At 37.5% G+C, this 23,222-nt stretch overlaps 1 protein-coding gene and 1 long non-coding RNA gene across 3 annotated transcripts in view; one reads left to right on the top strand and one right to left on the bottom strand.

The window, feature by feature from the left end:
- SNCA (synuclein alpha) overlaps window positions 1–23,222 on the top strand; it is a 145,750-nt gene that overhangs the window by 104,427 nt on the left and 18,101 nt on the right.
- LOC113925278 overlaps window positions 1–23,222 on the bottom strand; it is a 40,924-nt gene that overhangs the window by 12,113 nt on the left and 5,589 nt on the right. Inside the window, exons 3-4 of one of the 2 annotated variants that reach the window (XR_003520964.1) lie at window positions 11,325–11,378; window positions 10,798–10,928 (exon numbers count right to left, since the gene is read on the bottom strand). This is a non-coding gene — a long non-coding RNA (uncharacterized LOC113925278). The remainder of the gene's footprint in view (window positions 1–10,797; window positions 10,929–11,324; window positions 11,379–23,222) is intronic. The other variant, XR_003520965.1, reaches the window with a different exon arrangement.

Below are 23,222 nucleotides of genomic sequence, written 5' to 3'. Positions count from 1 at the left end.
GACCCAAACCAGTCAGACTCAAATAAGCCAAAGAAAGACCCCTTTGAAGAGGTCACTTTCTTAAGCCAACTGGCTTGTTCAGTGATCTTACATAGCTGGGTATCAACTTCCTCAGAAATGTTAATCTAAGTTCAGCAAGTGCTGTTGGCTACAGCACAGACATTTCCTTGCTTAGCTAAGAGCTAATTAAGGGCTCTCCTATTATCATGAACAACTTTGGCCAGAGAATCTGAGGACTTTTGTTAGGCAGGTATTTCTTTAGCAGAAGATTCTGCAACATCTTCAAGAATTAAGGAGAGGTTCCTAATCATAGCCTCATTTGCCCTTCTTGTCTGGGGAGTGGGGATCTGCCAAAGGAAGTGAATCTTAAATCATGAATGTCTACTGATAATTCCTGTTTGAGTCTGTGGCTCAGGACTGGAAAGGCAACAGCCATGGAGGCTGGTAAAATGCAAGTAAGGGTCTCTAGACCACACAAGTGGTTTTATTTTGTTTACCCTTGCCTTGTCTCCCTTTCATTATATAGAGCCTGGATGCAAAGTTTCCCAGGTTTGGAATTGTTAACTGGAGATAGGAAAATGGACCTCTAAGGTTAGGGAGTTTGGCACCATAGAGATGAGGCTGAGTTTGTTCCAGAGAAACTGAGGCATTGGAAAATCAGGGAGAAATCTCTGATGGGCAGAACTACTGGATCCACCAGCACTGTGGGAAATCCTACAGTCGCTTGGAGGTTGGATTACCCTCCTTTGCAATGGCCTAAGATACATGAATAGTGGTATTATCTTTCCAGGCCAGAAGAAAGAAAAGATAGACAAAAGAATCATAAAGATATTCATTTAGAGAAAAAAGAACTAGAAAGAAATGTTTTTGATTTGACATATTAGGAAGAAGCAGTCTGCCTCAATGTCAGCGACTTCTCTTCCTGGCCAATTGATTTTGATATCTTCAGTATTTGCACAGGACGGATGTCAGGTGGAGCTGCCTTCAGGTATGAAATATGCACCTGAATTTTAATACCTTGGAATTGGCTGCGGTGTAAGTGGTCCAGACTACTTGCTAGGGTCCTTTCCATGAACCTCACTTTTTCAAAAGCATTAGAGTAACAAAATGATCTATAAATGACAAAACACTTTAAATGCCCATGGTTAAAGATCTGAGGAGAGTTCATTATAATGGAATTGATGAGGAGGCTTGGTTATTTCTGTGACGTACATTTTAAGATAATAACTGGAATTATGACTGATAACATTATACCAGAACATATCATATTTTTATGAATTTCATAAAAATTTGAGAGCACTTATACTAATAACATGCATTTATTTATATAGAGAGATGTATGTGTATATATACATATATATGTATGTAGACATAGGGGTGTGTGTATATATGTGTGTAGACATAGGGGTGTGCATATATATGTGTGTGTAGAAATAGGGGTGTTCGTATATATATGTGTGTAGACATAGGGGTGTGCGTATATATATGTGTGTAGACATGGGTGTGCGTATACATATGTGTGTAGACATATGGGTGTGTGTATATATGTGTGTAGACATACGGGTGTGTGTATATATATGTGTGTAGATATAGGGGTGTGTGTATATATATGTGTAGACATAGGGGTGTGTATATATATGTGTGTAGACAGAGGGGTGTGTGTGTGTGTGTGTGTGTGTGTGTGTACACAAGCAAACACATATCTGTGTCCAAAAATATAACCTAAGAATTTTTATCGTCACTATTTAACAATGCTTAACATATAATTTAACATACCAAGTAAACATAATTGGTTTTACATCTCTCTTTTACAATCTGAGACACAAATCCTTTCAGATTTTCCAAGGTTCCTCTAGGAAATCTCAAAATTAGTTTGAAGTTAGAATTTGATTTTAAGAAAATGTCAAAAGGTTTAAGCATTTGATTAATTAGGATCACAGATCATTATGAAATAATAATTATCTATTTAACAAAAGTAACAAAAGATGACATTAAAGGCAAATGCAAAAGGCTACATACTTAGGAACAAAACTTAGCTCTCTTAATAGTGAGAAGATTGGGTCTTATTAGGTAATCAAAGACTGAAAAAGAAAATGTGGGGGCGCCTGGGTGGCTCAGTCGTTAGGCGTCTGCCTTCGGCTCAGGTCACGATCCCGGGGTCCTGGGATCGAGCCCCGCATTGGGCTCCCTACTCGGCAGGAAGCCTGCTTCTCCCTCTCCTGCTCCTCCGGCTTGTGTTCCCTCTCTCACTGTCTCTCTCTTTGTCAAATAAATAAATAAAATCTTTAAAAAAAAAAAAAAAGACAATGTGAAGCATGGTAAGTTATTTTGGTAAAACAGAAAATCTTTGCTGACCAGGCAGATTACTTAAAAAATAAAGAGAAATATTTGTTTAAAATTTCCTATTAAGAACAAACCAATAATCTAAGAAAATTTGTACTTTTAACAGAGAAAACTAATTTCCAATTTTGTACCAGTGCATTTTTTTGTTGTTATTATTTTTATCTATTTTTTAAATTTTATTATGTTATGTTAATCACCATACATTTCATCATTAGTTTTTGACGTAGTGTTCCATGATTCATTGTTTCCGTATAACACCCAGTGCTCCACTCAATATGTGCCCTCTTTAATACCCATCACCAGGCTAACCCATCCCCCTACCCCCTCCCCTCTAGAACCCTCAGTTTGTTTCTCAGAGTCCACAGTCTCATGGTTTGTCTCCCCCTCTGATCTCCCTTGCTTCATTTTTCCCTTCCTACTATCTTCTTTTTCTTAACATATAATGTATTATTTGTTTCAGAGATACAGGTCTGTGACTCAACAGTCTGACACAATTCACAGTGCTCACCATAGCACATACCTTCCCCAGTGTCCATCACCCAGCCACCCCATCCCTCCCACCCACACTACTCCAGCAACCCTCAGTTTGTTTCCTGAGATTAAGAATTCCTCATATCAGTAAGATCATATGATACATGTTTTTCTCTGATTGACTTATTTAGCTTAGCATAATACCTTCCAGCTCCATCCACATCGTTCCAAATAGCAAGATTTCATTCCTTTTTATGGCTGCATAATATTCCATTGTATATATATACCACATCTTCTTTATCCATTCATCTGTCAATAGGCTTCTTGGCTCTTTCTATAGTTTGGCTATTGTGGACATTGCTGCTATAAACATCGGGCAGCACATACCCCTTTGTATCACTACATTCGTATCTTTGGGATAAATACCCAGTAGTGCAATTACTGGGTCATAGGGCAGCTCTATTTTCAACTTTTTGAGGAAACTCCATACTGTTTTCCAGAGTGGCTGCCCAGCTTGCATTCCCAACAACAGCGTAGAAGGGTTCCCCTTTCTCTGCATGCTCGCCAACATCTGTCATTTCCTGTTAATTTTAGCCATTCTGACTAGTGTGAGGTGGTATCTCATGGAGGTTTTGATTTGGATTTCCCTGATGCCGAGCGATGTTGAGCACTTTTTCATGTGTCTGTTGGCCATTTGGATGTCTTCTTTGGAAAAATGTCTGTTCATGTCTTCTGCCCATTTCTTGATTGGATTATTTGTTCTTTGGGTGTTGAGTTTGATAAGTTCTTTATAGATTTTGGATACTAGCCCTTTATCTGATATGTCACTTGCAAATATCTTCTCCCATTCTGTTGGTTGTCTTTTGGTTTTGTTGACTGTTTCATTTGCTGTGCAAAAGCTTTTTATCCTGATTAAGTCCCAGTAGTTCATTTTTGCCCTTGTTTCCCTTGCCTTTGGCAATGTTTCTAGGAAGAAGTTGCTGCGGCTGAGGTCGAAGAGGTTGTTGCCTGTGTTCTCCTGTAGAATTTTGATGGACTCCTGTCTCACATTTCAGTCTTTCAACCATTTTGAGTCTATTTTTGTGTGTGGTGTAAGGAAATGGTCCAGTTTCATTCTTCTGCATGTGGCTGTCCAATTTTCCCAACACCATTTGTTGAAGAGACTTTTTCCATTGGACATACTTTCCTACTTTGTCGAAGATTAGTTGACCATAGAGATGAGGGGCCATTTCTGGGCTCTCTATTCTGTTCCATTGATCTGTGTGTCTGTTTTTGTGCCAGTACCATACTGTCTTGATGATTACAACTTTGTAATAGAGCTTGAAGTCCGGAATGGTGATGCCACCAAATTTGCTTTTCTTTTTCAACATTCTTCTGGCTATTCGGGGTCTTTTCTGGTTCCATACAATTTTGGAATTATTTGTTCCATTTCTTTGAAAAAAGTGATGGTATTTTGATAGGGATTGCATTAAATGTGTAGATTGCTCTAGGTAGCATTGACATCTTCACAATATTTGTTCTTCCAATCCATGAGCATGGAACGTTTTTCCATTTCTTTGTGTCTTCCTCAATTTCTTTCATGAGTATTTTATAGTTTTCTGAGTACAGATTCTTTGCCTCTTTTTAGATTTATTCCTAGGTATCTTATGGTTTTGGGTGCAATTGTAAATGGGATCGACTCCTTAATTTCTCTTTCTTCTGTCTTGTTGTTGGTGTATAAGAATGCCACTGATCTGTGCATTGATTTTATATCCTGCCACTTTACTGAATTCCTGTATGAGGTCTAGCAGTTTTGGGGTGGAGTCTTTGGGGTTCTCCACATAAAGTGTCATATCATCTGCAAAGAGTTAGAGTTTTACTTCTTCTTTGCTGATTCAGATGCCTTTTATTTCTTTTTGTTGTCTGATCGCCGTGGCTAGGACTTCTAGTACTATGTTGAATAGCAGTGGTGATAGTGGATGTCCCTGCCATGTTCCTGACCGTAGGGGGAAAGCTCTCAGTTTTTCTCCATTGAGAATGATATTTGCTGTGGGTTTTTCATAGATGGCTTTTATGATATTGAGGTATGTACCCTCTATCCCTAAACTCTGAAGAGTTTTGATCAAGAAAGGATGCTGTACTTTGTCAAATGCTTTTTCTGCATCTATTGAGAGGATCATAAGGTTCTTGTACTTTCTTTAATTAGTGTATTGTATCAGATTGATTGATTTGTGGATGTTGAACCAAACTTGCAGCCCAGGAATAAATCCCACTTGGTCGTGGTGAATAATCCTTTTAATATACTGTTATGTCCTAATGGCTAGTATTTTGGTGAGAATTTTTACATCCATGTTCATCAGGGATATTGGTCTGTAATTCTCCTTTTTGATGGGGTCTTTGTCTGGTTTGGGGATCCAGGTAATGGTGGCCTCATAAAACGAGTTTGGAAGTTTTGCTTCTATTTCTATTTTTTGGAACAGTTTCAGAAGAATAGGCATTAATTCTTCTTTAAATATTTGGGAAGCCATCTGGCACTGGGCTCTTGTTTGTTGGGAGATTTTTGATGACTGCTTCAATTTCCTTAGAGGTTATAGGTTTGTTCAGGTTTTCTATTTCTTCCTGGTTCAGTTTTGGTAGTTGATACATCTCTAGGAATGCATCCATTTCTTCCAGATTATCTAATTTGCTGGCATATAGTTGCTCATAATATGTTTTTATAATTGTTTTTATTTCTTTGGTGTTGGTTGTGATCTCTCCTCTTTCATCATGATTTTCTTTATTTGGGTCATTTCTCTTTTCTTTTTGATAAGTCTGGCCAGGGGTTTATCAATCTTGTTAATTCTTTCAAAGAACCAGCTCCTAGTTTCATTTATCTCTTCTACTGTTCTTTTGTTTTCTGTTTCATTGATTTCTGCTGTGACCTTTATTATTTCTCTTCTCCTGCTGGGTTTAGGCTTTATTTGCTGTTCTTTCTCCAGCTCCTTTAGGTGTAGGGTTAGGTTGTATATTTGAAACCTTTCTTGTTTCTTGAGAAAGCCTTCCATTGCTATATACTTTCCTCTTAGGAATGCCTTTGCTGCATCCCAAAGATTTTGAACCGTTGTGTTTTCATTTTCATTTGTTTCCATGAATTTTTTTAATTCTTCTTTAATTTCCTGGTTGACCCATTCATTCTTTAGTAGGATGCTCTTTAGCCTCCATGTATTTGAGTTCTTTCCGACTTTCCTCTTGTGATTGAGTTCTAGTTTCAAAGCATTGTGGTCCAAAAATCGGAATGATCCCCATCTTTTGGTACTGGTTGAGACCTGATTTGTGACCTAGGATGTGATCTATTCTGGAGAATGTTCCATGGGCACTAGAGAAGAATGTGTATTCTGTTGCTTTGGGATGGAATGTTCTGAATATATCTCTGAAGTCCATTTGGTCCAGTGGGTCATTTAAAGTCTTTATTTCCTTGTTGATCTTTTGCTTAGATGACCTGTCCATTTTAGTGAGGGGGGTGTTAAAGTCCCCTACTATTATTGTATTGTTGTCGATGTGTTTCTTTGATTTTGTTATTAATTGGCTTATATAATTGGCTGCTCCCATGTTCGGGGCATAGATATTTACAATTGTTAGATCTTCTTGTTGGATAGACTCTTTAAGTATGATATAGTGTCCTTCCTCATCTCTTATAGTCTTTGGTTTAAAATCTAATTTGTCTGATATAAGGATTGCCACCCCAGCTTTCTTTTGGTGTCTATTGGCATGGTAAATGGTTTTCCACACCCTCACTTTAATCTGGAGGTGTCTTTGGGTCTAAAATGAGTCTCTTGCATATCGATGGGTCTTCTTTTTTTATCCAATCTGATAGCCTGTGTCTTTTGATTGGGGCATTTAGTCCATTTACATTCAGGGTAACTATTGAAAGATGTGAATTCAGTGCCATTGTATTGCCTGTAAGGTGACTGTTACTGTATATTGTCTGTATTCCTTTCTGGTCTATGTTACTTTTAGGCTCTCTCTCTGCTTAGAGGACCCCTTTCAGTATTTCTTGTAGGGCTGGCTTCGTGTTTGCAAATTCCTTTAGTTTTTGTTTGTCCTGGAAGCTTTTTACCTCTCCTTCTATTTTCAATGACAGCCTAGCTGGATATAGTATTCTTGGCTGCATATGTTTTTCATTTAGTGCTCTGAATATATCATGCCAGTCCTTTCTGTCCTGCCAGGTCTCTGTGGATAGGTGTGTTACCAATCTAATGTTTCTACCATTGTAGGTTACAGACCTCTTGTCCTGAGCTGCTTTCAGGATTTTCTCTTTGTCTCTGAGACTCATAAGTTTTACTATTAGATGTGGGGGTGTTGACCTATTTTTATTGATTTTGACGGGGCTTCTCTGTGCCTCCTGGATTTTGATGCCTGTTTCCTTCCCCAAATTAGGAAAGTTCTCTGCTATAATTTGCTCCAATATACCTTCTGCCCCTCTCTCTTCTTCTGGGATCCCAATTATTCTAATATTGTTTCATCTTATGGTATCACTTATCTCTCAAATTCTGCCTTCGTGATCCAGAGTTGTTTATCTCTCTTATTCTCAGCTTCTTTATTCTCCATCATTTGGTCTTCTATATCACTAATTCTTTCTTCTGCCTCATTTATCCTAGCAGTTAGAACCTCCATTTTTGATTATACTTCATTAATAGCCTTTTTGATTTCAACTTGGTTAGATTTTAGTTCTTTTATTTCTCCAGAAAGGGTTTTTCTAATATCTTCCATGTTTTTTTCAACCCCAGGTAGTATCTTTATAATTGTCATTCTGAACTCTAGTTCCGAAATCTTACTAATGTCCATATTGATTAGGTCCCTGGCAGGCGGTACTGCCTCTTGTTCTTTTTTTGAGGTGATTTTTTTCCATCTTGTCATTTTGTCCAGAGGAGAATAGATGAATGAGAGATTAAAATGCTAACAGGGTAACAACGACCCTAGAGAAATATACACTAAACAAATCAGAAGAGACCTGAAACTGGGGGAAAAGAAAGGGAAAGAAAGAAAAAAGAAAAAAAAAAAGAAAAAGATTAAAAAAAAAAGAATATGATCAAATATATCAGACTGGTGCATAGATCAGTGCCACACCCTAGATTTTGGGCATATTTTGGTCTGTTAGAATAAAGTGCCTCCCAAAATTTTAAAGAAAGAAAAACTTATATATGTACAAAAATAAGGGTAAATACGATGAAGGGATGGAATATGACTGTATAAATGAAAATTATTCATAAAAGGGATTGATAAGATGTTGGTTGAAAAGGGAAAAAGAAAAATTTTAAAAAGAAGTGGAGAGAAAAAGAAAATTAAAACAATTAACTTTGAAAGACTAAAGAATCATGGGGAAAAAAGCCATGAATTCTATGTGCTGTCTTCCCCTAGTGCTGGAGTTCTGCTGTTCTCATTAATCGGTAAACTTGGTCTTGGCTGGCTTTTCTTGCTGCTCTTCTGGGGGAGGGGCCTGTTGCCGTGGCTCCCAAATGTCTTTGCCCGAGGCGGAATTGCTCTGACCTTGCCGGGGTCGGGCTAAGTAATCTGCTCAGGTTTGCTCTCTGTAGCTTTTTTTTTTTTTAAGATTTCATTTATTTGACAGAGAGAGACACAGCAAGAGAGGAAACACAAGCAGGGGAGTGGGAGAGGGAGAAGCAGGCTTCCCGTGGAGCAGGAAGCCCTATGTGGGGCTCGATCCCAGGACCCTGGGACCATGACCCGAGCCAGCCGACAGCAGACTAACGACTGAGCCACCCAGGCGCCTCATCTCCGTAGCTTTTGTTCCCTGCAAGCTTTCCGTACAGCTTTGGAGGATGACAGGGAAAATGGCGGCCTCCCCATCTCTGCCCCAGAGGAGCCAAGAACTTGGGGCCCCACTCCTCAGTGTGCCCCCAGAAGAAAGCAGTCAATCACTCCCATCTCCCCAGTCTCCTGCCGCACTCCATGCTCAACCAGCCTGTGACCAAACGTTTCTATCTCTGGCACCCGACCCCGTGAGGAGTCTCCAAATCCAGCAAATCCCTGCGGTGCACTCCCGCGCTGCTCCTCCCAGGGGAGGGAGGGGAGTCTCCCTGTTCTGCCGCTTGTTGGGTCCCTGCTGGAGGAGCAGTGGCCCAACTGTGCTGTGGATCACAGTTTATGGCAACCCCGAGCTGAGAGCCTGCTCCATGTCTCCGTCTCTGCCCCCGGCTTCCCTGCTCCGATACCGGGGAGCTCTGCCGCCCTCAGGCACCCCCGGTCTATCTGTGACCCCGAGAGTCCTGAGACCACACTGTCCCCACAAGTGTTCCCCGCTTAGCCACCGGAGTGATGTCCCTCAGCGGAACTGACTTCTAAAAGTTCCGATTTTGTGCTCTGCAGCTCTATCACTTGCCAGTAGCGGCTGTGGAAGGCCCCCTCCTCCACCATCTATCTTCCCGAATATCGCCTCAGAGTCACTTCTCCACAAGTTCTACCTTCCAGAAAGTGGTCGCTTTTCTGTTCAGAGTTGTTGCTTTTCTTTTCTTCGATCTCCTGTTGAGTTCGTAGGTGTTCAGAATGGTTTGGTACCTATCATGCTGAATTCCTGGGACCAGACGAAATGTAGGTCTTCTACTCCTCCGCCATCTTGCTCCTCCCCCTCCTGTACCAGTGCATTTTTGATATTAAAACTCATTTAAAAAAATCCATTCTATTTTTAGCCAGCTTGATCACACATAAAATTCCTTTTCCAAGATTCCCTTTCCACAAACCTTCTACGACTTTTGCATATCCAATCAGATTTTGTTCTATGCTTTTTCCTGTTTCTCATTCTGAAACAATCATTTTACTTTCCTTACCAAATTTTCATGTACAGTGGTTTCCTTTCACCTTTATTATTTCTAAGTAGTTTTAACAAAACATATTGATTAGAATTCTTAACTCTTAGAATTTTTCATTCCTAGTGAAAACTAAGAAGTCAAAGCAGTTGTGGATTGTTACACCAGCATTCTGTGGACTGGCAAATTTATAAATATATATAATAATTTCTAGAAGCGTATTCTTTCTCATAGTAAATTTTCCAATGTGGTATGTTTATTAATAGACCCAATTACCTTTAGTTCATCTGTAAAAGGAGGCCAAAAGTGGGTAAACCTGTGATCAGTAATTAATGTTTTAGTATTTTATCTTATTTGGAAATTACGTAGTCAACAAATATGCATTTTAATTTGTCTCAGTATAACTTTGAGATTTCAGATTACCAAAAAGATCTTGAAAACTTTTTTAAAGTTGAACACATGATAAAGCATAGTTATTGTTGAAAATTCCATTTGTAAAATTTTACTTACATAAATTTAATTTACTTGTTCTTAACAATTATGTTTAGATTAGTCATGAAAATTTTTTGAGACATTAAGCAACTAACCTTCATTTTATGTTATCTTTCTTGCTAACAAATTCTATAACAGAGACAATGTGAGCTTATTTGACTTTAGTAAACCTAGGTAGAATAAAAGTATTATATTTAATTCTGATAACCCTAAAGACATGACTGTTTTAATTAAACTAACAATGTTTAGTTTCTATTTACTAAAGATTATCCTAGGTCCTGTGACCTGGAAAAACATTGGGATTAGTTTCTATATTTCTGAGAGCATACTTAATTTATATAAATGATTGTCTTCAGGCCAATTAAATAGAGCTGTTTACAAATTAATTCTGGCAATATCATTTGAAGATAGAAAAAATTACACGTTTATAACATACATATGTAGACATACATAAACACATATATAAATGCAACATGCATTTCTGTCCAGCCATATTTTTAGAGTCCCCAACCTGAAGGTTGCCAAGCCAAGTTCTCAGTACATAAAATAAGACAAACAAGAAGGCAAAAGTTAAACCTGGGAGAGAAAAGATCAACAAAGCACAGGTATCTGAAAGCAAATTCATGAGTCACAATTCAAAGACCTCATTCTTAATTTTTTTTTACTTCCAATCTGAATTTGGAAAGAAAGGGACAATGTGAAATTTTACCTTCCTACAGACAGAGATCTGGGAGAAATGACTTTGGTGAGAATTCTCACCCTTTGTTGACTTCTGCCACTTTTTGTAGGATCTTGTCTGGAGTGAGGTATCCTAGCAGGTCTCATTCTGGTCACCTGAAACTAAGAGAGGAAATATAATTTTCCCTCTATTCTTTATGGTGAATGCTTGGCTGAGACCCCTTTTCCTCTACGGCACCTCCTAAATGGATAAATTATCTAGGTTAAAACTTCTCTACTGTAGTCACTTAGATTATCTTTGTTAAGATTGACCTGCTTGTTCAGCCTTAGAATAAGGTTTTATTCACCTGAGGCCTCACACTGGACCAAGTCTAGCTTAACTCAGACCTAGTTCGATTCCAGTCAGTTTCTAGGTCCATTCCAGAAAAAGAAATGCTCAAAGTCTGAAAGCAGAGCTAGGATTCAAAAGGGACTTCCCATGACCTCCAGACATGGCAAGAATATAGTGAGCTCAATAGGAACAAAAGGCACATTCAGTCCATTTGCCTGCTTACTTACTTGTCCGGGGCTTTCAGAGGTCTCCTTTGGTTCCTGCTTCTGGCAATAGAACTGCTAAGAGATAAACCAAAGCATATTAAAAAATGTAAGAGTTTATTTGGGCAAAAACTGACTTGAATCAGGCAGCATCTGAACTAGAAAGGAGCTCGATTCACTGTACAAGATAAAAGACACAGGAATTACGGAGTGGGAACAAGAAATTATACTTTAGCCAAAAGGCAGGTTGGCTGTAAGTAAAGTTACTTTCCTTTAGGGGATGGCAGGGGTCTAGGAGGCAGTTAACCTAACTAGTGCTGCTCAAGGGATTCATGATGGCCAGGTTTAAGATTCCATGTCTAGGAGAACTGAAACTCTAATTAAGTCTTGGTTTGGTGACGTGGAACTTCACCTAAGTGACTTCATTTTGGGGTGTTGTCTTGTTTCTTAACATATCTAAGTATAACGTGACTAAAACATAAAATTCATTAGCATATGTATAGTTGTATTCATAAAGAAAAGTATGCTAACCAAAAGTTATGTAACAGTGTGAAACAAAACATGTAAATTTAAGCAAAGTTAATGAAATTTGAGTTGCCTTTTGAATCACAGTTTGACCAAGGGAAACAGACTCTACTGTTTTCCAAATATGGAAGTTTTAATACAGGGAATTATCCCCTTCCATAACCAAAAGAAAGATAGAGTACTGAGGGTCAGGGAGGCTGCTACCCACCTGCTGGGGATGCAACCGCACTTTGGGTGGTGCTCATGCCCTTGCCTTAGAGCAAGCTGGGCAGTTAGCCAGGACTCTGTCCTCATGGTGTTGTTGCTTTGCATCCCTCCTTTGCTTGCTTCCCTTTCCCCTCACTTTCACGTTCCTAGAATTGCACTTCCCAATTGGTAATCGGTTATATATCAGCTGTATGACATAACAGGTTAGTTTAGAAAGAACTTGAGTTTGTGTTTTAGGGTGGAAGAGGTCACAGCCGTTTCTAAGTCTGTACCTTTACTTAGCAATGGAGGGCCACTCCACTGTAATATTTTTGACAACCATTTGAGTTGTCCATGGGTTATACACAGAAGTAAGATACTAAACTTACTCTATTTCATTGTTCTTAAGACAATCTTACTTGAAAAAAGAAACCACAGATCCTCTGGAGGTAGGGCCTATAAGAGAAAAAAAAGGTATTCTCTTACTGAATCTATATACTCTATTGAACTTTGCACACAAGTTCTCTTCCTAAACATGCAGGCATATGCCATAATCTAGCCATTTTTTCCTCATGTATTTTATTACCCTAATATATTCTGGCTTGATACATTATAATGAAAACTTGGGAACAAAATGTTTTTTGTTTCAACCTTTGGTTGAACACCAAAGGTGTTCAACATTTGTTATACTGGTATTTTTTTTATGGTAAAAAATGAACAGAAGCTGAATTTTGTATTTTCTGAGAGGGATTATGTTTTGAAAACAAGTCCTTAATATCCATAAATACAAAATCTTAATGTTATTTAACATTCAAAGCATAATTAGGCACAGTTCTAAATTGGAGTTGGAATTGAAATTTATTAAGAGATATTTCTAGATAATACTCAAGGTTTTTAGAGATAAGTTTATAAAATGGTAAATATACAAGTTAAGGATAAAATTATATCTAGTGATTAAACTGTTTCTTGCAGTATTCTCTTTGGAATAGCTGCCAAATATTTTAGTAAGCTTAAAAATCTATTAATACATGGAGCTGACAGATCTAGATCACAAAGTCATATTCTGAAAAACATATCAGGGTTAGAGATTATTGAAATGAATGTGTACATTGTATTGCATTTGATGTGAAAAATGACATAAACAACTGATCATCAACTAATAGATGCTGTTTTCTATACTCCATCCATTTCTCCCCACCCAAACCTGGATAATTTCAAAGCAAATACCTATTTTATGATGATTAAATAATCAAATGTTTACTTAATTTCTAAAAGTTAAAGACACTTTTTAATGCAAAACTCTCATATATTTTCATATTTAAAAAATAACTCTTTAATTAAATACCTATTCAGTATTCAGACTTCCCCAGCAGTTTCATATTTGCTTAAATCAGGATTCAAATAAAAATAAAATAACATTCTTAAAGAAAAGAAGAAAACATTGTTAAGATGCAGTTTTCTGATACTCTCTCATCTACTTTATCCTCAAAACTTTTGTTTTCCTTGAGATTTACTTTGTTGAAGTAGCTATGTTATTTGTTTTATATCACTCCCCAGAGTCAGAAATTTTGCCAGTTGTATCTAATGTGAACATGTTCTTCAGCTGCTACATTGCTGTAAATTTTCCGATTGAGAATAGACGTGAATCCAGTTCAGATGTTGGGTAAGGATACCTTATAAGGAACACAGAATATGTGGTTCTCTCTCTTCATGTCATGTTCACAGCCTTTGTCAATCATTGCCGAGTTTCCTTGTAAAATGATGATACTTTATTTTTCCTTTCTTAGCCAGATTAGAGAGAAAAACTTGTACTCACCAACTATTTGTTTAACCCAAGGTACAGTTAGTACAGGAAAGGCAAAATACATACATGATAATTCTAATTCTAATATGAGATCAGATTTCTTGTCAATTCTGGCTCTAATTTTTTCCATAAAATAACCTGTCTCCTACCTATTCTGTGCCTTTCTCATCCCACAGCCTCCTATTCTGATCACTGTGTAGTAAACTTTATTGAAGACTTTGGGACAACAGGCTATGTGTGAGGGGCAGGGTGGGACAGTGGAATGATTTTGCAGCACAGAACTCAACAGAAAATAGGAAACTGAATATCAGTTATCTTTGTCCTTAAGGGATTTTGCTTACTTACATAGCAGGAACCATCACAAGAGTAGGCCTATCTTTTACACTGTCACTTCATCCCCACTAGTTCCTTGACTTTCACTAGTTCCCCTGGCCACATCTTCAAGGTGGATCTTTCTACACACAGGTGACTCACTCATCAGAGTAGTTTGTTTTTTTTTTTAAGATTTTATTTATTTACTTGACAGAGAGATAGAGAGTACAAGTAGGCAGAGCGGCAGGCAGAGGGAGAGGGAGAAGCAGGGAGCCCGATGTGGGGTTCAGTCCCAGGACCCTGGGATCATGACCTGAGCCAAAGGCAGCCGCTTAACCAACTGAGCCACCCAGGCGCCCCCAAAGTAGTTTGATAGAGACAATTCTCCCCTGTGCTTTAACTAATATTGTTTTTCCTTCTGGGTAAACTTCTATAATATAAAAGATGCAATGGCCCCATAGAACATATAATGTTTATAAATAAAATTCTTTGATAGGTCTCAGAAATCAAATTATAAGAATTTCATTTACCAGGAATAGACTCTTTTTTTTAAGATTTTATTTATTTATTTGAGAGAAAGACACAGCGAGAGAGAGAGAGAGAGAGAGAGAGAACATGAGTAGGGGGAAAGGGGAAGTGGCAGAGGGAGAAACCGACGCCCCGCTGAGCAGGGAGCCCGATATGAGACTCGATCCCAGGACCCTGGGATTATGACCTGAGCCAAAGGCAGATGCTTAACCAACTGAGCCATCCAAGTGCCCCCAGGAATAGACTCTTAACTAAGTCTTAAAGAATAGATTGGACATAGGGACATGATAGAAGATCTAATTTCTCAGTTTCTGAAATCTATAAACATTTCAATAAAAACATTTGAATGTCAGAACTCTTGGAGAACTTCGGAATAGTGGTTAAGAGCACAGTCAGAAGTCACCTCTGCCAATTTAACTCTGAGTAAATTACTAAACCTAAGACCAAGTTTTCTAGGGAAGATGTGGCTAAGGATAGTGTGCCTCACAGTAATTGTGTGAGCTGTCTCCACTGTATTTAAGGTAAAACAGTTATTTAAAATTTTTACAGCCAGTTAATAATTTATTAAAATATTAATGTACTAAGGCACCTCAGTGGCTCAGTTGGTTAAGCATCTGACTCTTGATTTCAGCTCAGGACATGGTCTTGGGGTCGTGAGATTGAATCCTCCCTCCCCCTGTTGGGCTCTGCTCTGGACCTGGAGCCTGCTTGAGAGTCTCTCCCTCCCTCCCTTTCCCTCTGCCTCTCCCACACCTATCCCCCACCCCTGCTTGTGAGTGCTCTTGTTCTCTCTCTCAAAAAAAAATTAATGTATTCAATAATCTCATTCTCCAGAAAACAATGCTTAAAAAGCCCAGCAGTCAGGCATGTAAACACAATATATTTATGCCTTTAATGAGTTAAAGGTTTTTGAAAGCATAAACCTGTTCTTGTTATATGCTGATAGTTATTGAATATCTTGGGATTTTTTTGATTGCTTATGCTTATTTTTTACCCTCTTTCTTCCATTTGTTAAATGACTAAGATTCAGCTGTGCACATTTTAAAGATCTAATTGGCTTTGTTAAACAATTAATAAATGGGGCAGCATCCCATCTAGCAAATGGGGGTGAGGGGAAGTCCAAGGAGATGCACAAAATGAAAGGCTTTTATAGAAGGAGGGTGGGGCAAGAAGGATATTAGCAAAAGAATTATTTTAGGGGAAGCCACTTTCTGGGGGGAAAGCAAGGTGTTTTATCATACAGATTACCGCTTTTTTTGAGGGAGGAAGAGGACCCAATTGGCAGATTGATTGGCACTGACTGAAATATTCCTGACTGGTTAAGACTACATTTCTGGGGGAGGTTGAAGCAACAATTAGAATAGGTATCAAGCCATGCTTTGGGAAATTCTTCCAAGTGATGCCATTTTGGGCCTGTGGTTTTCTTTCTAACAAGCACCACCACCCCCCCCCCCCCGCCTTTTCAGCAGACTCAGCTTAACTGACAGATGTGATCAAACTTTAAAACATTAGTGTCTCTCACAGCTTTTGTTCCTCCTTGGTGAGGTGGCCGTAGGCCATGACATTTTTACTTAACCTCTGTGATATTCATAGGTCACATTTTCCAGTTGACATTTTTTAAGTTGATAATTTTTGTTGTTGTTCCTTAGATGTTCCAGTCATAGTTGCTTGGTGGTTAGTAGTTGCAAACATACATTTAAAGTTTCTGAGAGAATATAATACACCAAGGAGATCATTATGATTAATATAAGCAGGATGATTCCCAATATTTAGAGTATATTTTGGAACCATGGTCCCCAAGACCCAACCATCAAAATCAAGTAAGTCAAGGAAAAACCCCATGAAAGGAGTCACCTTTTTAAAGCCAAGCAGCTTGTCCTTATTTGAGTTTTAGCTTCCTCAAAAGCATTAATCTAGGTATGGCAAGTGGTGTTGGACAAAACACAGACACCTCCTTGCTCACCTACAAGATAATCAAGAGCTATTCTATTATCATGAACAACTTTGGCTAGAGAGTTTAAGGATCTTTGTTGAGCTGCTATTGCTTTAGAAGATTCTGCAATAATTTTAAGGAGATATTTTGGATTATAGCTTCATTTATATTTATCCCTAGCCAAGGAAAAAAGGACCTGCCAAAAGGAGTGAGTCCAGAGTCTCAAAAGCCTCCTGAGAGGTCCTTTTTAACTCAACAATGTAAATTTAGGAGAATCAACTGATAAGATGTCTTATGTTGCTTGTGAAAAATTAGGGGCACATTTAGATTTTCTCCTAGCCTGAAATCAAAGATGTTAGTCCCTGCCTTAGCAGTGGCCTGGGAGATACAGATGAGGGTGTTATCTTTCTAGGCCAATGCCAGAGGAAACGAAAGGAAAAGAGGGAGAAGGGGTTTTATGTTCACAGTATGAAGTCTTAATCCAGCAACTTGAGTGGAAGCAGTCTACCTCCATGTCAGCTACTTCTCTTCCTGTGGATTTGATTTAGAGGTCTCTAGCATCTTTTAGTTTTGGAGCAGGGTCAGTGGTCAGGGGCACTTGTTAAGGTCCCTTTCAATGGGGGCTCACGGGCTGTCTTCCTCTGATGACATTTTAGAATACCCACAACACTCCAGGGGATGACCAACAGGCTCCTTTAAAATTAGGATCTACGTGGGTGATGGCCCTTGGGGAAGGTATGTGTTGTAATAAGCACTAGGTATTATACAAGACTGATGAATCACAGACCTGTACCCTTGAAACAAATAATACATTATATGTTAATTAAAAATAATTATTTTACAAAAAGAAAAAATAGGATCTAGAAAACATTCTTTATTGATGGCTGGCTTGAGCATAAAACATTAGAGACTTATAGTAGCTGATCATACTAGCATGAGAAAACAAGGGATCAGCAAAAAGCTGTAACACTGATAGAATTTCAAGTTGGTAAAGCTTTTGTTAAGGCTTCTAGGATTAGTCTGGTGAAGTGGGTGCCTTAATCACTGGAGATAGTGGAAAATACACTTCAAGTGGGAAACACATTTAAGTTTTTTGTTTTTCCTGTAAGGGCATCAGACTTGGAGCAAGGAAAGGCTTTAACCCATCCAGAAAATGCATATACAATAACAAGAACATATTGATAACCCATACTAAGTAGCTGTTTAATGAAGTCTAGTTGCAGGGGTTTCATTGAATTTACAGCCATTATTTGTCCATATCAGTTTTTCTGATTCAGAAGCAGACTATTGCCATGTCTCAAGGACATTAGGATGGCAAAAATCTGGCAATAAGGGGCTGTTTTTGCAGGAAAATAGACTTTAACTACATGTGCCACAATCCTACAAATATAATATAAAGAAGGCTTAGTATTACTTATATGCTTCCATGTAAATTACATATCAAATGTCCAATTTGTTTGACAAATATTTTGGAATGTTCTAGATAAAACAGGCATTTTTAAAAGAACTTGATTTTGGAAGTTTGTCAAAAATACCCAAAAAAGGGTTTAAAAACACTTATCTAAATAGGATCACAGATCATTATGAAACTTAATAATCAAAAGGTAAAGAATTTTATACAATAATCTTACCAAAAACAGACCAAAAGTCCAAGAAAACTGTCATTTTAACAGAGAGAAAACCAAATTTTATCTTTGCACCAGCTTATTTTGATATTAAAACTTATTTTAAAAATAAACTCATTTAGGGGAGCCAGGGTGGTTAAATGTCTGCCTTCAGTTCAGGTCATGATCTTAGGGTCCTGGGATTGAGCCTCACATTGGGCTCCCCACCCAGCAGGGAGCCTGCTTCTCCCTCTTCTGCCTGCCACTCTGCCTACTTGTGTGCACTCTCTCTCTCTCTCTGTCAAATAAATAAATAAAATCTTAAAAAATAAATAAATTTATTTAATCTTAGCCAGCTTGACCACGTATTAATTTTTTAAAGGTTTCTTGTTCATAAACCTTTTACAATTTTTTTTATATATTCTGATTTTGTCCTTTATTTTTTTCACTTTAGCCTCAATTCAGGACAAATTTACTTTTTTTCTCCCTCAACAAAAAATGCATCTTAATTTCTATACTTTTTTTTTTTTCCTGAAAACCTACTTTCCTGGCATACAGAGAGGTTTCCCTTATTTTAAGTAGTTTTAATTACATATATTATTTAGAATTTTAACCCTTAAAGACCTTGATTTCTAGTGAAAATGAAGAAGCAGTTGTGAATGGTCATATCAGCATTTTTTAAATTTTCAAATTTATGAATACATTTTAAAACTTCTAGAAGCATGTCTCTTAAAATTTTCAAATGTAGTGTTAACATTTCCAAGGGTCTTTTATTTAATCTACTTGTTCTTAACTATTTAGATTACTTACAAAAACTTTATTAAACATTACGCAGCCATTATCCTAAGCTATTTTTGTTGTTGACAGATCTTGTAAGAGTTAACAAATTTATTTGGCTACTAAACTCAAGTAGACTAAAATTTTTATATATAATGTTGGTAACTCTAAAAACATGTTTGTTTTAATTAAACTATCAACTTTAGGATTTATTTCAAATATTTTTTCAGATCACATGAACTTGAAAAACATTTGGGTTAGTTTCTGCCCCTGAGTTAAAGAATGCCTATCTTTAGACGAGCCTACCTTCAAGCCAATGAAATAGTTCTCTCTTACAAATTAATTTTAGCAATACCATCCAGAGGTAGAAACACATTTACAACACATATATAGACACACATAAACATACAGACAGAGGCAGACCTTATAGCTTCTATTTTAAAATCACTGCCATGAAATAGATACAAAATTTACTGGTTATAAATGTTGGATGAGTTTGTTTTTGAATTTAAGGTTATTGGCCTACATGACTAACGGTTTCTTTTAATATTTGTGGAGAAGACAAGATTTGTATTTGTCCTTGGCAAGTCAGGTTCTAAATGGCTTTCCCTCTTGTTTTTTTTGATAAAAATTACCTCCCTGGAATTTGTATTTTAAAGAGATGAACTAAGTTCATTGGAAAAGACCAGGTAGGACACTGAACATTTACATTTCAATAGCACAGGAAAAAAATGCAAGCACTTTCTAGAATGACTCTCCTTCCCTCAAGACCAGGATTTTTATAATACTTATGCATTTTGAGATAAATAGGAGAGGTTGTGGAATTGGTAAAAAAAATATTTGTGTCTTTGAATTGGTTCTGTAATCGTACCTCTGGTCCTGTAAGACTAGACTTGTAAAATAAGGACAGCTGTTTTTAATTCCTCAAAGAATTGGGTTGCTGTGTAATGCTATCAAAGGACTGACACACCCATCCACTTATGAGAATGTCTTCTTTTCTTCTGGGTACATTCACCTGAGGTGAGAGTGCTTAAAATTTTTTATATCAGGTTCTGAATATCAGCTTCCAATTTGGCCAAATTTCTGATTATAGAGTCGTTAAGTCTTAAAATATCTTGTCAGGTTTTAGCTAGGACAAACAGTAAATATTTCTGGCAGTATTAAACAACTTCATGGATCGCTTCTCGGCCTTTTGGCTAAGATCAAGTGTAAACAACTTCATGGACCCAAGAGGCATCCTCAAAAAGGGTGTAAAAGATACTATTTTTTTTTTCAATATCTGTAGTTACTCCCAAAGATAGTCAAAAAAAGTACTGACAACCTGCATGTCCCAGACAGGCAGAAAGTCAAGCCACGTTCTTAAGATGTAAAATGAGAAAAGTAAAAAGAAAATACTTATGCCCAGGAGAGAAAGAATAAAAAATTAATATGTTTAAATTTGGACCAGAAGGAATAACATGATTTTTTTTTAAGTTTTTATTTATTCACCCATTCCCCCCACCCACCCACCCCCCCGGTAACCATCAGTTTGTTCTCTATAGTTAAGAATCTGTTTCTTGATTTGTCTCTCTCTCTCTCTCTCTTTCTCTCTCTCTTTTTCCTCCCCTTTGCTCATTTGTTTAGTTTTGTAAATTCCACATATGAGTGAAAGCATATGGTATTTGTCATTCTCTGTCTGACTTATTTCACTTAGCATTATATTCTCTATCTCCATCTATTTCATTGCAAATGGCAAGATTTCTTTTTTATGACTGAATAATATTCTGTGTGTGTGTGTGTGTGTGTGTGTGTGTGTGTGTGTGTACATCTTTTTCCATTCATCAATTGATGGACACTTGGATTGTTTCCATATCTTAGCTATTGTAAATAATGCTGTGATGAACATAGGGATGTATGTATCCCTTTGAATTAGTGTTTTCGTATTCTTTGGGTAAATACCCAGTGGCACAATTGTTGGATCATAGTGATGTGGGAAACAAAGGCAAAAGAAAAAAAAATTAAATTTCCTTGCTGCTCACAACCTATTGACAAGTCCTTGAAACAGGCAGAGTGACCTTCGTCTGGGAGCTCAGCTGCCTCAATGTTGACGCTTTGCTAAGGGCAAAAGGCGATCTTAGCCCGACACCCCAGGATTCTATGAGTCTATCTGAAACATAAAGAAATTCTTTTGGAAACTTCCTTTACTCTACCCCCCAAGATATATGTTAGCAATCATCCTCCAAACATACGGTCCGCTGATATACATCTGAAGGGTCCCATGACTGAGTTTTTACCTAACACTAATAAATGACCTTTTCTTAACAATAGCTAGCCCCTTCCAGGTCCTGGAAACCTTGTTTCCAAAATACCTTGGAGGTTTGTACTATTCCTGGCGCCCTCCCAACTTGAACGTATATAATCAGCCACTCCTCATGAGCCCACTGCAGCACTTTCTGCCCTGGAGTCCTGTCACCGTGCTTCAATAAAACCACTTTTTTGCACCGAAGACGTCTCAAGAATTCTTTCTTGGCCGTTTGTTCTGAACCCCAACATTTCCACATCAAAAGGATAGTTCTATTTTTAGCTTTTTGGGGGACCTCTATATTGTTTTCCACAGTGGCTGCACCAGTTTGCATCCCCCCCCAACAGTGCAAGACTGTTTCTTTTTCTGCATCCTCGCCAACACCTGTTGTTTCCCGTGTTGTGGATTTCAGCCATTCTGGCAGGTGTGAGGTGATATCTCATCGTAATTTTGATTTGCATTTCTCTGATAAAAACTGATGATAAGCCTCTTTTCATGTATCTGTTGGCCATCTGTATGTCTTCTTTGGAGAAAAGTCTGTTCCTGTCTTCTGCCCATTTTTTAATTGGATTATTTTTTGGGTGCTGAGTTATATAAGCTCATTATAATATTTTGGATACTAACCTTTTATCAGATATGTCATTTGCAAATACCTTCTCCCATTCTGTAGGTTGCCTTTGAGTTTTGTTGGTTGTTTCCTTTGCTGTGCAGAAGCTTTTTATTTTGATGTAGTTCCAATAGTTTATTTTTGCTTTTGTTTCTCTTGTCTCAGGGGAGTTATGTAGAAAAAAAAGTTGCTATAGCCAATGTCAGAGAAATTACTGCCTATTTCTCTTCTAGGATTTTTATGCTTTCAGATCTCACATTTAGGTCTTTTATCCATTTTGAGTTTATTTTTGTGTATGGTGTAAGAAAGTGATCCAGTTTCATTCTTCTGCATATTGCTGTCCAGTTTTCCCAACACCCTTTGTTGAAGAGACTGTCTTTTTCCCATTGGATATTCTCTCCAGCTTTGTCAAAGATTAAATGATCATAGAGTTGTGAGAGTCTTTCTGGGTTTTCTTTTGTCTCTATTTTTGTGCCAGTACCATGAAGTTTTGATTACCGCAGCTTTGTAATATAATTTGAAGTCTAAAAATATGATACCTCCAGCTTTGCTTCTTTTTCAAGATTGCTTTGACTATTTGGGGTCTTTCGTGGTTCCATGCAAATTTTAGGTTTGTTCTAGTTCTGTGAAAAATGCTGTTGGTATTTTGATAGGGATTGCATTAAATGTGTAGATTGCTTTGGATAGTATAGACATTTTAATAATCTTTGTTCTTCCAATCCATGAGCATGGGGTATCTTTCCATTTGTTTGTGTCATCTTCAATTTCTTTCATCAATGTTTTATAGTTTTCAGAGTCCAGGTCTTTCACCTCTTTGGTTAGGTTTATTCCTAGGTATCTTATTATTTTGGGTGCAACTGTAAATGGGATTGTTTTCTTAATTTCTTTTTCTGCTTCTTCATTATTAGTGTATAGAAATGCAACAGATTTCTATAGATTGATTTTGTTTCCTGCGACTTTGCTAAATTCGTTTATCAGCTCTAGTGGTATTTTTTGGTTGGGTCTTTTAGGTTTTCTATATAGAGTACTATGCTATCTGCAAATAGTGGAAGTTTGACTTCTTCCTTACTGATATGCTTTTTGTTTCTTTTTGTTGCCTGATTGCTGTGGCTAGGACTTCCAATACTATGTTGTATAAAAGTGGTGAGAATGGACATCCTTGTCTTATTCCTGACCTTAGGGGAAAAGTTCTTCATTTTTTTTCCCATTGAGGATGATGTTAGCTATGAGTTTTTCATATAAGACTTTATTATACTGAGGTAGGTTTCCTCTAAACCTACTTTGTTGAGGGTTTTTATCATGAATGGATGTTGTACTTTGTCAAATGCTTTTCTACGTCTATTGTCTTGCTTTCCATTACTCTCG

Source organism: Zalophus californianus, chromosome 2 (assembly GCF_009762305.2).
Source record: "Zalophus californianus isolate mZalCal1 chromosome 2, mZalCal1.pri.v2, whole genome shotgun sequence".
NCBI lineage: Eukaryota > Metazoa > Chordata > Mammalia > Carnivora > Otariidae > Zalophus > Zalophus californianus.
This window is presented reverse-complemented; position numbering and strand designations above follow the sequence as displayed.